Source organism: Mesoplodon bidens, assembly GCF_964165515.1.
Source record: "Mesoplodon bidens genome assembly, chromosome: 14".
NCBI lineage: Eukaryota > Metazoa > Chordata > Mammalia > Artiodactyla > Ziphiidae > Mesoplodon > Mesoplodon bidens.
This window is the reverse complement of record NC_138170.1, coordinates 550,456-565,399: the sequence shown is the minus strand read 5'-3', so window position 1 is coordinate 565,399 and position 14,944 is coordinate 550,456. Positions and strand designations below refer to the sequence as shown.

General features: G+C 46.6%; 1 protein-coding gene and 1 pseudogene across 2 annotated transcripts in view; one reads left to right on the top strand and one right to left on the bottom strand.

Annotated features, from left to right (window-relative positions):
- Positions 1 to 14,944, bottom strand: part of LOC308628029 (uncharacterized protein) — a gene marked incomplete at its 5' end in the record, with an annotated part of 93,949 nt that overhangs the window by 60,982 nt on the left and 18,023 nt on the right. The window lies entirely within an intron of this gene.
- On the top strand, positions 4,771 to 7,546 carry LOC308627689 (dipeptidase 2-like; annotated as a pseudogene). The gene is made up of 6 exons: positions 4,771 to 4,877; positions 4,998 to 5,174; positions 5,554 to 5,635; positions 6,304 to 6,379; positions 7,034 to 7,169; positions 7,270 to 7,546. The product of its transcript is annotated as a dipeptidase 2-like (transcript).

Here is a 14,944-nt window from a genome sequence, read left to right as displayed (position 1 = left end):
AATTCAGACCCTTGCCCAGGAACTCCCTAATTTAGCTGAACCCTTTGACCTTTACATTCCCGGTCGAAGGTGAATCGCCCTTTTAGTATTAGTGCAAAAACTGGGATCACTTGAAATGGAACAACGAAAGAATGCCCTTCAGGTAGGATAAACTATGGTCACCAAGGGCTTTGCCCACCGCCCCATGAGGCCAGGATACTGGGGGTATCTAAAAACCTGGAAATCAGCAGCCTGCAAGGCCAACTCCCTCCTAAGGGAAAAGGACCCCACGTGGTGATCCTAACCACCCACCATGCCCTGAAGTTGCAGGGGTCGCTCCGGGGACACACAGACCTCGAGAGAGGAGGCCCTCCAACTCCAACCTCCAGAGAGACAACCGGGGGCAACAGGCCCCAATGACGACTCGTGTGACCATCACTTGACCTGGAGTTTCTCTCAGAAAACAAGAGTGTGCCCCGAAAGAGCAGACTACTGCTTGCAGGACTTACTGCACCCAGAGGGGAGCTAATAAGCTTGGCGTGGGAACCGTATATCACGCTGTCACCATAGAAAAACCTACAGACACCGTGGTGATGGTGGCCAGTGAGACCGGCTGGACTCCTGGCTACTTCAAAAGGCCGTTGACTCAGTGGCCGTCATGGTCGTGGATCACCACCGGCCCTGGACTGTCTGGGAGCTGAGCAGGCAGGGCTCTGACACCGGGTGCTGTTTGTACGTTAATTGAGGGGCCTAATTGAAGAAAGCACAGACTACTGGTCAGAGCATCTAGGCTGGCAGGAACCGTCAGCTTAAGGTGGCCGAACAACTGTGGGGTGGGGTAAAACCTCCCCCCCCCCCAGCGTCTCTGCGCATCTCTTTCCTGGACCCTTAGAGGTCATTAGAATCTATAACACTTCCAATGCTGGTGCTCAGGCGGACGAGCAGTGAGGCAGGAGGCCTGGGGACAATCAACCTCACCTGGAGGCTGCTGGGGAGAAGTTCTGCCCCTCCCCCCCGGGTATGAGGACTCCCAACTCAGCACGAAGCAGTTACAGAAGAGGGGTCTGCACCCTCAGCACCCCAAGAATGAGGTACGGGACAAAAAGCAGAGGAGGTGTTTTTCTCCGGCAAAGCCCATTCAAAATTCCTGGGAGATAAAGTTAGTATCTGGTCAATAAAATAAAGTCTAACCTTTTTTTCCTTTGTGCTTTGTCTAATTTCACTTGCTCCTAGGTTTCCACATGCAGAGGTCCCACACCCAGCACTTCAGACGCGATTTCCTAGTGCAGAATGGCTGGGCCGACACCTCAGCTTGCGGGGCCCCTGCAGACTCCGCGACATAGAGCCTGAGCTCCAGGCAACCCGGCCCTCGAGAGCTCCGCCCCCTCCCTCCCGCTGCCGGGATCCCTACACAGCAGCCCCGCCCACAGCCCGCGGGGGAGCGCACGCTCTCACCTCTCCATTCTCTGATCAAAATATAACGTTTCCTTTGCTTCTGAACCAAACTCAGTCTCGTTCTTTTGCCTCCAACGACACTGGGCAGGGGGACCCTTGTTGGGGTCCACTCTGGAGGATCAGTAACAGAAATTGAGAACATTGTAACTTCAGTGAACAGATGTGTGAGCCAAACTGTAATTAACATAGAGCAGTGTATAAGGCTCGGGTAAAATAAGATGTTTCTAAGACGTCCATTAGATATTTCCATCACTTTATTATAAGCAAGTTCAGTAGAGGGGTTTGTCTTATTTGTCAGGTCAATATTAGAGAAATGACGTGATATCTTTCCAAGGATGGTCATCTAATAATCTTGGCTGAAGCTTCAATCTTGTTTTGAATGCTTTTCCACTGAAAATGAGACCTCTCTTTCAGCTCCCCCATTTCCGAGAAGTATAAAACCTTATACCGTATTATTACCAAACGGAAAACGCGGGAGGAGGGATAAATTAACAGTTTGGGATTAACACATACACACTGCTATGTATAAAATAGATCATCAACAAGGAACTTCTGTATAACACAGGGAACAACATTCAATATTCTGTAATAACCTATAAGGGGAAATCATCTGAAAAAGAATACATATCTATAACTATATCATGTATCAACGACAGATAAAATGTAACCTAAGGGAGGCCGATGGTGAGCGCTTCTGACCCTGAAGATTTCAATCAACTAAAGCTCGGACTCTGACTACTGCCTAAGGCCCTTAATGAACATACGTGTACCCATAGCTTAAAAATTTCCCAGTTTGGGGTTCGGGGAGACACTGATTTGGAAAAATCCCTGGTGTCCTCCTTACATGAAAAGGACTCTACCTACAGCTAAAACATGCCTGACACCCAGAGGATGGTACACTGTTTTGACCCGGAAGAGTTTGGAAAAGGCACCTCATCTCCTCATCTCCTGGTAGTCGGGTTCACCCCTCCAGCCTCTTTTCTAACAAGCTCCCCACTTGCAGAATCAGCAGCTTTAACCTCCTGTTTCGTACAGTTAGAAATTTGTCCGGAGGATGAACGGGAAGAGGGGGAACCAATGAGAGACCAGCCCTAGGTGTTTGGACAGGCACATGTCACTCTAATTTCCAAGCAGGAAGAACAACTAACTAAAGTCTCAGCCTGCACCCTGGAACAAGAATAGGGCCTGAAGCAATCCTGGGGTTTTGTGGCCAGTGCTCAAAAAAGGGACTTAAAAAATGGAGCTCAGGGGCACTGCAATTGACAAACCTGCAGGGTTATAAATGATAACAATCTTCCAAAAATATATTGAGGTAAGGCAACGAAAAGGATTTGAGAGCAAGGCAGAATTGCAGGAAACAGTTTTCAAGAGATAGTTTGGAGTCGCCTTTAAAGCACATGAAAAGCGGCAGAACTTCGACAATGCTGCAGTTAGCCAAAAAGGGCCTATGCGTTTTTCCTGAATATATTTAGTAAAAAACGCAGATGCCCTTTTTGGCCAACCAAGCAAGCGGGCAATGCAAATCAGCACTACAAAGAAGTCTCACTCGCATCTGTCAAAAGGGCCATCCTGGAAAAGTGTAAAAACCAGAAATGCAGCACAAGCCATGGAGAAAAGGGAGCCTTGTTACGCTGATGGGCGGGATGTAAAATGCCAACGGCCACTCTGGAGAAGTGTATGGTGTTTCCTAAAACATCTAAAAAACAGAGCTACAGTGCATAGGGCACTTCCACTCATGGGCGTATATATTCGGAAAACCAAAAATCAACAGGACACAGGCACCCCAAAGTTTAGGGCTGCTCGGTTTACAAGGACCTTGACTCGGGTACACCTTAAATATCCCAGGAAACAAAAAAATGGGTAAACAAATTGTGGTATTTATGTACAATGGAATATCACTCAGCCATGAAATCAACGTCCTAAGGCTAGTAGCAGCATAATGAGTGATTTAGGTATGATGATACTAAGAGAAATAAGTCACACAGGTAACGAAACTTCTATCACCTATAGACGGAAAGTAAAAATCTCTACACGTAAACTGAATTACAAAACAGAACGGAGTCACACATTTAGAAAACACACTATGGCTGCTTACGGGGAAAGATGAGGTGGGGTGATGCAAAAAACAAGAGTTTGAAATTAGCAGATACCGTTCCATCAACCAAATATATAATAGACAAGACCTACTCATTGCTCAGTGAGCAGGACTCAACACACCCTATTCACCGCAGAAGAATATATCTGCGTAGTAGGAATCTTAAAAAAAGTATTTATTGATATTTCTCGGTAAGTGAATATAGTGGGTGTAAAGGGGCACAAACACAGCATTGAAAATCAGCTAAACCCCATTATAAATATAAATTACAAAAAAAAAAAAAAGATAGTGAAAGAGAAATTCTTACAAAATTCGTTCAGGAGCTGTGATGCAACCTGGATTGACCACATGTAGACCCACATCTGGAAGAGACATAAGGCTGGACACTCTTGGGTCCGACAGGATTGGTGAGGTTGGGTGAGCAAATGCAGACCCTTTAAAGTAATACTGCGTGCTACCCATTCCATGGGTCCCAAATCTCCAGGTTCAAGGGAATCTTCCTACAGCTAAAACATGCATGGGAAACCCAGAGGATGGTACACCCAGTGATCGGGAAAGGTTTCTAAAACGCACGTTATTTTTCATCTCCTGGTGCTCGGGTTTGCCATTCCAGCCGCTTTACTATCAATCTCCCCACTTGGAGAATCAGCACCTTTAACCTCCTGTTTCGTACAGTTTGCAAATTGTCCAGAGGATGAACGGGGAGAGGGGGAACCAATGAGAGACCAGCTCTAGGTGTTTGGACAGGCACATGTCACTCTAATTTCCAATCAAGAATAAGAATTAACCAAAGGCTCAGCCTGCCCCCCGGAACCAGAATAGGGCCTGAAGCAATCCTGCGGTTTTGCAGCCAGCTCACGAAAAAGCGAGTTGAAAGATGGAGCTCAGGGGCACTGCAATTCACAAACCTGTAGAGTTATAAAGGACAACTATCGTCCAAAAATATATTGAGGGAAGGCAACGAAGAGGATTTGAAAGCAAGGCAGAATTGTAGGAAACAGTTTTTAAGAGGTAGATTGGAGTCGCCTTTAAAGCAAGTGAAAAGAGACAGAACTTCGACAATGATGCAGTTGACCAAAAAGGGCGTATGTTTTTTTTTCCTGAATATAGTCAAGACTGAGTCCCCAGAAGGGCCTTCCTACTGCCAGGCACAGCCCAGTTTGGGTCCCTCCTCTTGCATCAGGGAGTTGCAGGTGTAGACGGTTCGAAAGAACCTCTTTCTAGGCTCTTGTAGCAAAGTCATGGCCACCAGTCAGACTGCCTCCTGGCCATCCGGCAGGGCACAGAGCACAGCAAAAGGTATCCACCCCTTCTACAGCAATGTCAGTCGGCTCACTGGCTTGGCAAGGTAAGTACCCGGGTTCCATACCCTGCCCCACATGAATGTACAGCCCCGCCTGTTCCCTACAGATAAGTGCACACAAGATAAATGCAGCCCTGATGCCCTCTCCCCATCCTGTCCCTGTAGAAGGTGGTGGCAGAAATGAACCGCCTGGGCATGATGGTGGACTTGTCCCATGTCTCGGATGCTGTGGCACGGCAAGCCCTAGAAGTGTCACAGGCACCTGTCATCTTCTCCCACTCAGTGGCCTGGGGGGTGTGCAAGAACTCTCGGAATGTTCCTGATGATATCCTGCAGCTTCTCGTGAGAGACTGCCCTGGCCCTAATCCCTAAAGCAAGAGGTTCAAACCAGGAGCCCTTGAACCTGAGCCTCTTCTCCCTCCATTTCCTCAAACGCCAGGTTAAATATCTTCTGCCCCCAAAACCCACGGTCCACAGCCCCTGAACTCTTGAGCCCTAGGTGGGGGTCTAGGTGGTAAGATACTCCTCCAAACCCGGAAACCCAGGGCCAAGACACCACCCAGACCAGGGCTGCGGCTCTTCTATTCACACAAACCCAGAGAGGAGACGACTCTGACCTCAAAGCCAGGGCTGAACACCTTCCTCACAGGGGCCGAGAGAGTGAACAGGCAGGTGGCTGTGCTGGGAGCCAAGCTGACTGTCCACCGGTCCGCCCCTGCAGAAGAACGGTGGCATCGTGATGGTGTCCTTGTCCGTGCGGGTGCTGCAGTGCAACCCGTTAGCCAACATGTCTACTGGGGCAGGTGAGCCCCACCCTGGGCTCTCTGAAAACTCTGATTTGGAGCTGAAGCTGGGTCCAAATTTGGAGAGGACTTCAGAAGAGCCCCAGTGGTTTGACGCACCTGTTGGCAATAGGTACAGCTCCCAAAAACCCAATAATGGACGGTACACAGCACCTTGGTGCCATGTGGAACTGGAGCCATGGAATCAAAACTGTGATAATGATGGGTATCAGGGAGGCTGTCAGACACAGAGCCCGGGTGCTGCCCATCTGTGCCTCTGCAGGGGCTCCTAAAGCACACTGCCCCTACCTCTGGCCAAGGGACTGGACAGCTCCTTAGGTCTCTGGGGCCTTCATCAGTTGTACTCTTGTTGCTCTCTCATCCTCCACACCCGGGGAAAGGAGCCCCCACAGGTTCTCAAGGAGACTGGGAGGCAGGGTGAATCTTGGGTGGGAAATGGCCCAAACTGGGGGCTCTGGGGTCCACTCCAAATCTGAAGTCCAGTTCTAGAGCCAGCTGGGATCACTTCAGATCAAACCTCAGGGCCCTCTAGTTGGTACTCTCGGTGCCAGGCCACGAAGGAACTGGCCTGTTTGGCCTACAGGCTGCAAAAAGGGGAATCAACAGAGGTCAGTCATCACCCCACCCCTGCCCTGGAAGCCCCACGCTGCTGACTTTCCATTCTTCAGATCACTTCGACCACATCAGGGCAGTCATTGGATGCAAGTTCATCGGGATTGGCGGAGATTATGACGGGGCTGGCCGGTGGGTGCTTCCCCGTGGCTTGTCTCGGGCTGGCTGGGCAGCAGTGGGGCTTTCACAGCCACCGTGCCCACCACACTGTGGTCCTCATGGCCTTGACCATAGCCTCAGGTGTGCTGGCCCAACTGGTATCTCCCCTCTCCCAGGGTCTGCTTCCTGGGCTCTCCTGTCTGTTTGACCCTACTCTAGGCCCTCATATTTGTCTAAAACACCACACAGAGCTCATCTGCCCAGCATCTGCGCCCATCCAGTGCCAGCAGACCAGACCCATGGCCTCTGAGCAGACTCTTAGCAAGGTCTGGGCTGGGCTGACCATCTTCTCTGCCTGCAGTTGGGTATGTGCATGCAGGGGGCTCAACCCAGTTCTTAAAAAGCTTTTCTTCTCTTTATAAATGGTGGCAAAAAGTGCATTCAGTGAAAGGCATAGATCTTAACAGTACAACTCAATGACTTTTGATGAATAGTCGAGGCGCTTTTGGGGTCTTCCTCTGAAGGATGAAGAGCAGGAGTGAATCATTTACTCTCTCCAAGTCTCCACCTTCCATATCTGACCAGGGCTGGGGTTCAGTGGACCCTGGACACATAGGGCTTTGGTTCTGACTCAGGACCAGGGAACAGGTCTGAGGCCCAAGAGCTGGCTGGCTGGCGGCCACAAAGGTTCCCACAGGGGCTGGAGGACGTGTCCATATACCCGGTACTGATAGAGGAGTTGCTGGGGCATGGCTGGAGTGAGAAAGAGCTCTGGGGTGTGCTTCGAGGAAACGTGTGGTGGGTCTTCAGACAGGTGGAACAGGTATGCTGGGCTGGGCAAAAGAGTAGCTCTGAGCAGGCGGTCTGAGCAGGTGTACGTGGGGGTGCTGTGAGAGGAGCTGCCCGCTGACTGCCGCCTCCAGGTACGGGAGGAGAACAAGGGACAGAGTCGCTTGGAGGATGAGTTCCCAGATGAGCAGCTGGGCAGCTGGGCAGCTCTTGCTGCTCCGTCCTCCCACGTCTGCATCAGAGAGAGGATCTGGCTCCAGACCAGAAACTAACCAGAGCTGCGGTTCGTGGGAATCCCATGTTGTCACCTAAGTGGTCATTCTCAAAATCTTGCCCCCACATGGGCCCAGGCCTCACAGTTATTGTCGCCTTCCCAGTCCTCATTGTTTGGCTCTGGTGATCCAGTTAATCCTGCCAGATGTCACTTTGGCAGCCACAGATACCCCACAAAGTTTCCTTGCATACGAGCACAAACATTTCCTGAAAATAACTGTTTTAGAAATGGAATCAGCATGAGTGTCCATCTCCGTGGTGGGGTCTGTGGTGCAGGCTCCCAATACTGGGGTTTGGTGGGGGACCCTGCAGTTTAGACACCGGATACTAAAGGAAGACCTGTTGGCAGTGGCCTGAGGAAACCCAGGTGGCTTGCCTCAGCACTGGAAGAAGACAGTGAGTGGCTCTGGTTGCGGGAGGGTGGACCTTACTCGGTTCCCTCTGTGTAGCTCACCTCCATCCACATCCTGACCCACTGAGTACCACCTGGGGATCTTTCAGGGAATTCTGGTTCAGATGCCCAAGAAGAGAACATGCCTAGATCACAAATGATCTTTGTACCTATTTGGACAGAGCCCAGAATCTCAGGCTACTTAATGAGCCATGGACCTCCAATGGCTAGACTGCTCTGGATGTGGACACACCTCCTCCCCTGTTCCTCAGGGACTTCCTCTCTAGTCGGTTCAGGCTACTTAGACAACCACCCGATCTTCCCCCAGTTCATTAATGATAATAGAAACTGCACTAATTATAGCCAAAATTGAGTTAATACATTGAGTTAATAATGAGAGGTAGGGCTTCCCTGGGGGCGCAGTGGTTAAGAATCCACCTGCCAGTGCCGGGGACACGGGTTTGAGCCCTGCTCCGGGAAGATCCAACATGCCGAGGAGCAACTATGCCCGTGCGGCACAACTACTGAGCCTGCGCTCTACAGCCCGTGCGCCACAACTACTGAGGCCACGTGCCGCAACGACTGAGCTCACGTGCCGCAACTACTGAAGCCCACGCGCCTAGAGCCGGTGCTCCGCAACAAGAGAAGCCACCACAATGAGAAGCCTGCGCACCGCAACGAGGAGGAGCCCCCGCTCACCGCAACTAGAGAGCCCACGTGCAGCAACGAAGACCCAACACAGCCAAAAATAAACAAACAAATAAATAAATAAAATGAAAAGAGAAAAAAGATACAATACAGTATTGTTAACCATAGTTGCCATGCTGTACATTACATCCCAGAATGTATCTGTCTTGTAACTGGAAGTTTGTATCCTCTGAGCACCTTCACCCATTTCCCCCCCACCTCATCCCCATAGGTTAAAATTTTAAATAGAGAAGCCCAGGTAAGCTTCAATGAGAAGATGACATCTGAGCAGAGATTTGAGTTAGCCAAGTTGGTATCTAGTGGAAGAGTGCACAGGAGAGGAAAGGGCCAGTGCAAAGACCCTGGGGCAGGAGCTTGTCTGGCGTGGTAGAAGAACAGGAAGGAGGCCACTGTGGTTGCAGCACAGAAAGGAGAAGAGGGTAACGGAAGTCAGATACACAATGGATGGAGAGCAGCGAGCAGGTAGGACACAGCGGTCGGACCCCAAATGGCCTTGTCGGACGCTCTGCGGGCTGTGTTAGCTCTTCACGGTAGGAGCCAGTGAAGGATTTTAAGGAGAGGAGTGGCATGGCTGATCACATTCCCCATGATCACGCCGACGGCTGTAGGAAAAAGAGACTGTGGGGGCCACGGTAGACACTGGCAGGTCATCAGAAGGCTCTTCTGCCACCGATGTCAGAGATGATGGTGGCTCCGGACGGAGAGATAGTAGGGGAGGTGGTGAGAAGTGGTCACATTCTGAAAATATTTTGAAGGTAGAGCAACGGGAGTAAAACGAAGAAAATCAAAATCCCGTGGCCCAGAGATAACCGTTAATTTATTTATTCTAAGCAAACTCGGTCCCTCCTAAAAACCACAAAGCTTGCCAAGGATGCTCTTCTCAGAGGTCCTACCTTTGTACTACTCAGCCCACTCCGGCATGCCCTCCCCCTCTGCCACTCTCCCAAAACTGCTCTGATTCAAGTCACCAATTACCTCGAAGTGGCTCAGTCTACGAGACACTGACCTGTCCTCAATCTTGTTCTACTAGCAGCATGTGGCACGGTGAAGCCTCCCCTCTTGCTTGATCTCTCTCCTCCCTGGGTTCATCGACCGCACACTCTCCCAGTTTTCCTCTCTACCCCTGCTTTGCAGTCTCTTTTGCTGGTTTCACCTCCTGCCCTCACATGTTGAGGTTGCTCCTCAGTCGTGGGCCCTCTTCCCTTCTAATTTCACACATCCTCCCTCACAAATTTATTCACTCCCATGGTTTAAAATATTGGCCATGATCATCTCCAAAGGCATCCCAACCTCACACCAACTGCTCAAAACACATCCCCACTCGGATGTCGTAAGGGCACCTCCTAGTCCACATGTAGAAAACAAAGCCTTGATCTCCCCTCCTAAGCCTTGTCCTCTGCCTCCAATTATTTATTCAGAAGACACTTACTGAGCCCCTAAGATATGCCAAGCACTGGTAGGCACTAGAGATAAAATGATGAGGCAGGAGGGAAAGGTTCAATAGAACAGAGGGTTATAGAAAGGGAACTTACAAATATGTGTGGAATTAAAACTGTGCGTGGTGCTATGACGGAGCAGTTACGTAAGGCTGTGGGAGTCTAGGTCAGCAGGGAAGAGACTGATGGGGGGTGAGGAGGGCCTCCCTTAAGAAATAATCTCTGGCGACTTCCCTGGTGGCGCAATGGCTCAGAATCCGCCAGCCAGCACTATTTACAATAGCCAGGATGTGGAAGCAACCTAAGTGTCCATCGACAGACGAATAGTAAAGAAGATGTTGCACATACATACAATGGAATATTACTCAGCCATAAAAAGAAACGAAATTGAGTTACTTGTAGTGAGGTGGATAGACCTAGAGTCTGTCATACAGAGTGAAGTAAGTCAGAAAGAGAAAGGCAAATACCATATAATATCATTTACATGTGGAATCGAAAACAGGACACAAATGAACATGTCAGCAAAACAGAAACAAACACACAGATATAGAAAACAGAGTTGTGGTTGCCAAGGAGAGAGTGATGGAAAGGTTGGGAGTTTCGGAATAGCAGAAGCAAACTATTCTCCATAGGATGGACAAGCCACAAAGACCTACTGTACAGCAGAGGAAACTATATTCAGTATCCTGTGATAAACCATAATGGAAAAGTATATATATATATATATATATATACATATATATATATATGACTGAATCACTTTGCTGCACAGCAGAAATTAATACAATAATGTATAAAGGCTGCAGAGGGTGTGGAGAAAAGGTAACCCTCCTGCACTGTTGGTGGGAATGTAAACTGATACAGCCACTATGGAGAACAATATGGAGATTCCTTAAAAGCTAAAAATAGAACTACCATATGACCCAGCAATCCCACTACTGGGCATATACCCGGAGAAAACCATAATTCAAAAAGATACATGTACCACAATGTTCACTGTAGCACTATCTACAATAGCCAGGACATAGAAGCAACCTAAATGTCCATCGACAGAAGAATACAGAAAGAAGATGTGGCCTATATATAAAATGGAGTATTACTCAGCCATAAAAAGGAACAAAACTGAGTTATTTGTAGTGAGGTGGTTGGACCTAGAGTCTGTCATACAGAGTGAAGTACGTCAGAAAGAGAAAAACAAATACCGTATGTGAACACATATATATGGAATTCAGAAAAATGGTACTGACGAACCTAGTGACAGGGCAGGAATAAAGACACAGATGTAGAGAACGGACTTCAGGACACAGGGCTGAAGGGGAGACAGGGACGTAGTGAGAGAGTAGCACTGACATGTATACACTACCAAATGGAAAAGAGCTAGTGGTAAGCTGCCGCATAGCACAGGGAGATCAGCTCGGTGCTTTATGTCCCCCACAGGGGTGGGATAGGGAGTCTGGGAGGGAGCCTCAAGACGGGGGGATATGGGGATATATGTATACATACAGGGGATTCACTTTGTTGTAAAGCAGAAACTAATACAGTGTTATAAAGCAATTATACTCTAATAAACATGTATTTTAAAATACCACAACGTTGTAAATCAACTACACTAGAAAATATTTCTTAAGTGAAAAAGAGTTTTTGAATGTAAGTTTTATAGTGTGTGTGTACCACAGGTTCAATACATATGAATTATGTCAAATTGATTACATTGTTTTTCAAAATAAAGAGTTTTTGATATTCTACATCAGCTGCATAATATAAATGAAGAAAAACTATATTATTTTTTTCTAAAGTTCAGAAATACCCATTTTGCTCAATCGGTATACTATAAACCACTAACTGTTAAAAAGGGATTCGTGACCTCTTCCTTCCAAAGAAATATTTCTGCACTCACACAAGTTTAATAGAATGTTCCGCCATGAACTGGCTTCCCACCTTAGAGACACGAGATTTGCATCCTGAAATCTCTTTCTTGCAAAAATGTCCAATTAGTATCCTAGCATTACAGAAAAGAAATGTTTTCCAGATCTCAAATTACATACAACTTTATCAAGACATCATGTATGTTTTCTTTTTTCCACACACACAGACTGCATTTTATTTTTACAAGAGACAAATCAACTGACACCAAGCTTTGTAAATGGATGACCACAACAAAAGCAACAATGACTGTAATTCCCAAACACGAAACACACTCATACTATTGTCATAATATTGGCATTCAGTCCAGGAATCCTCCACCGTAACAGCTCCTTTATTTTGCAGTGAAAGACATCATGGTTTTGTTTTGTTTTTTTGCGGTACGCGGGCCTACCACTGTTGTGGGCTCTCCCGTTGTGGAGCATAGGCTCCGGACGTGCAGGCTCAGCGGCCATGGCTCACGGGCCTAGCCGCTTCATGGCATGTGGGATCTTCCCGGACCGGGGCACGAACCCGTGTCCCCTGCATCGGCAGGCGGACTCTCAACCACTGCACCACCAGGGAAGCCCGACATCTATATACTGAAATTATCAGCACTCACCTGAGATCTTCAAAAATCAACAAAAACATAATTTTGTGCTTTCATTTATTCTGGTTCTAAGTGGTCATTTCTAAAGGAAAGTATTTAAGCATGTTAACGTCATCTTATAACATCATATTTCAAATGACTACCGTCTCTCCAAAGATGCAATATGAGGAACTCATAAGTAGGCTCTCCAAAGTTTTACTCTCTGAATCTGTATTACACTTCTGCTGAAATTCACACTGTTCATTATTCTCTGAGAATATTCTTTTTCTTGTATGCCCATCTCACATGCTCTTTCATTTCATGAAGTTTTTTCCTACAATTTTATGCCTAGTTTATTTCTGAGAAAATGCATTATTCCAGATTGATATTTATAGACACAAAGACTTCTATATAATTCCCTGAGAGTTTCAAGAACTCCTTATTCTTTTTTTTTAAATACCTAGATTCTGAAGCTCTCCACAAGGCATTTCTAAAATTGTATTTACATAAGTATCTACATATTAATCACACATTAATGCGTTTACAATTGTATTATGCTTTATTGCTAATTTTGGAGCATAAACGTAGCTTATTTACCACCCTCTTGGAAATCACTTTAACATTTGCACTTAGGACTTGAAAGAGAATGGGTAAATAAAAACCTGAAGAATATGCAAATACAATTTATATATTTCTCATAAAATTAGGTGATTATCTAACCTTTATCCAGAAAAAAGAAGAGCCCACATACTCTGCAGTCATGATACTCGAGAATGTGTGGTCTTCCAGCAGGAAAACATGCAGTAATCCACGTGGCAGAGTTTACCTGTGAGCAGCTGGGGTTAGTGTCCTATGTATTCCTTACATGCAACATATCAGGAGTGGCCAAAGGGAATTTGTCAGTTGTGGCAATAAGTATAATGAAGATTTGTAGCAGGTCATGCTCATATATTCAGCACAGGTACAATCAACATTTTGCTCAATTCTGGTAGATCTAAATCTGTATCTGTTACCTTGTTTTTAACGAGGAAATATCAGAACTGACTTACAAAAAAAAAGTGTTTTGTTTGTTTGTTTTAATTAGTCACGGTGAGTAAGACATAGCTCAGAACAGCTAATGTGACTTAGTGATTCTCTCATCAGGAAATACAGTTTCTACTTCCGTTTATTCTCCACATCCTGTAGTAAGTTAAGTTTCAGTGAAAGATAAATCTACAGGGCGAAAAGAAAACTTACATGTGTTGATAAGATCATTCTGACAGGTTTTACCATGTATGTCAGTGTTTCTGGTGATGGACACAAGTCAGAGCTCCATGCTCTGACATTTTCACTGATGTCATTCCCCTTCATCCTCAATTTGAAAGTGGATAAAAATGTTTTCTATGTTTTCTTCTTTAAGAAATTAAATAAAGAATGCTTTCTAGACATGATGCTCTAATGACTTTCAGTCAGTGATCATCAAGAGAGGAAAAGCACAGAATCTCATCCCCACAGAAGGGTGACATTCAGTGAGGTAAGAAAATTCTCCCCAAAATCAGAGCTTCATCTTTAACACTCAATCAAAGGCTTTCACAGGTTCTTCATCGCTCTGCACTCAGCCTTACCATATGGGATTGGCCCTGAGAATCTCACACCAGATGACTGACAAACATGTCATAGTGCACTGATCTCGTACCGGATCCTGCCTCTCTTAATGATCTCCCTCAGGGACATTGCAATATTCTAGGATATTTCCTGGAGCCCTCTACTGTATACAGGTACACTTCCAAGTACAAACAGAAGCTTTGATTCTCCCTGGGACCCCTGCTCTGTCCAACCAACCTCTCTAGAAATATGATGTTCTAATCTCTCCTGATTAGAACATTGCACGGTCTCTCCCTGTGCTAATTTAGTAAAGGTAAAAGAGAAACAAGAAAGGGCAAACTATGCAGGGAGCAACATATAAGATTCCTTTACTTAATGCATTTATCTGATATACACAAACATTGAGAAATATACATTCATTTCATAATGGTCAAGAAAAGAGGAGGAGGAACCTCCATGCCAACAGTATATATAAAGTGGAATCAATCTTGCAAAAGCTCCAGCTAAAGCTTAGCTACGAGGTACTAACTCTTCTCATAAAGAAGCAATAGTTCTCCATCATTTGAAGCACACTGAGGACTCAGACAGCTGGACGCTGAGGGTGTAGTCTCCTCACTCGAATTCTGTACCTGCATCACAGAGCAATGAAATATTCCCAAAGAATTATTAAGGATGAGGTGGGGAGCCAAAATAAAAAAGATGAATCCACAGTCTGCCCTACCATCCGTTCTGCTGGATATCACCACCATCTTGGCCCAGTATGACCTTCCCACTTTTCTCTGGGCCTCCCTACTTCCCACCTCCATCCTCTCATTATATCTTACCTACACTTGGAAATGACTCTAGTTTTTCCACTGATCTTCATCAACAAGCAATCCAAATAGCAACTGTGTATATAACTCCTTAGAAACCTCAGGTCTGACTCA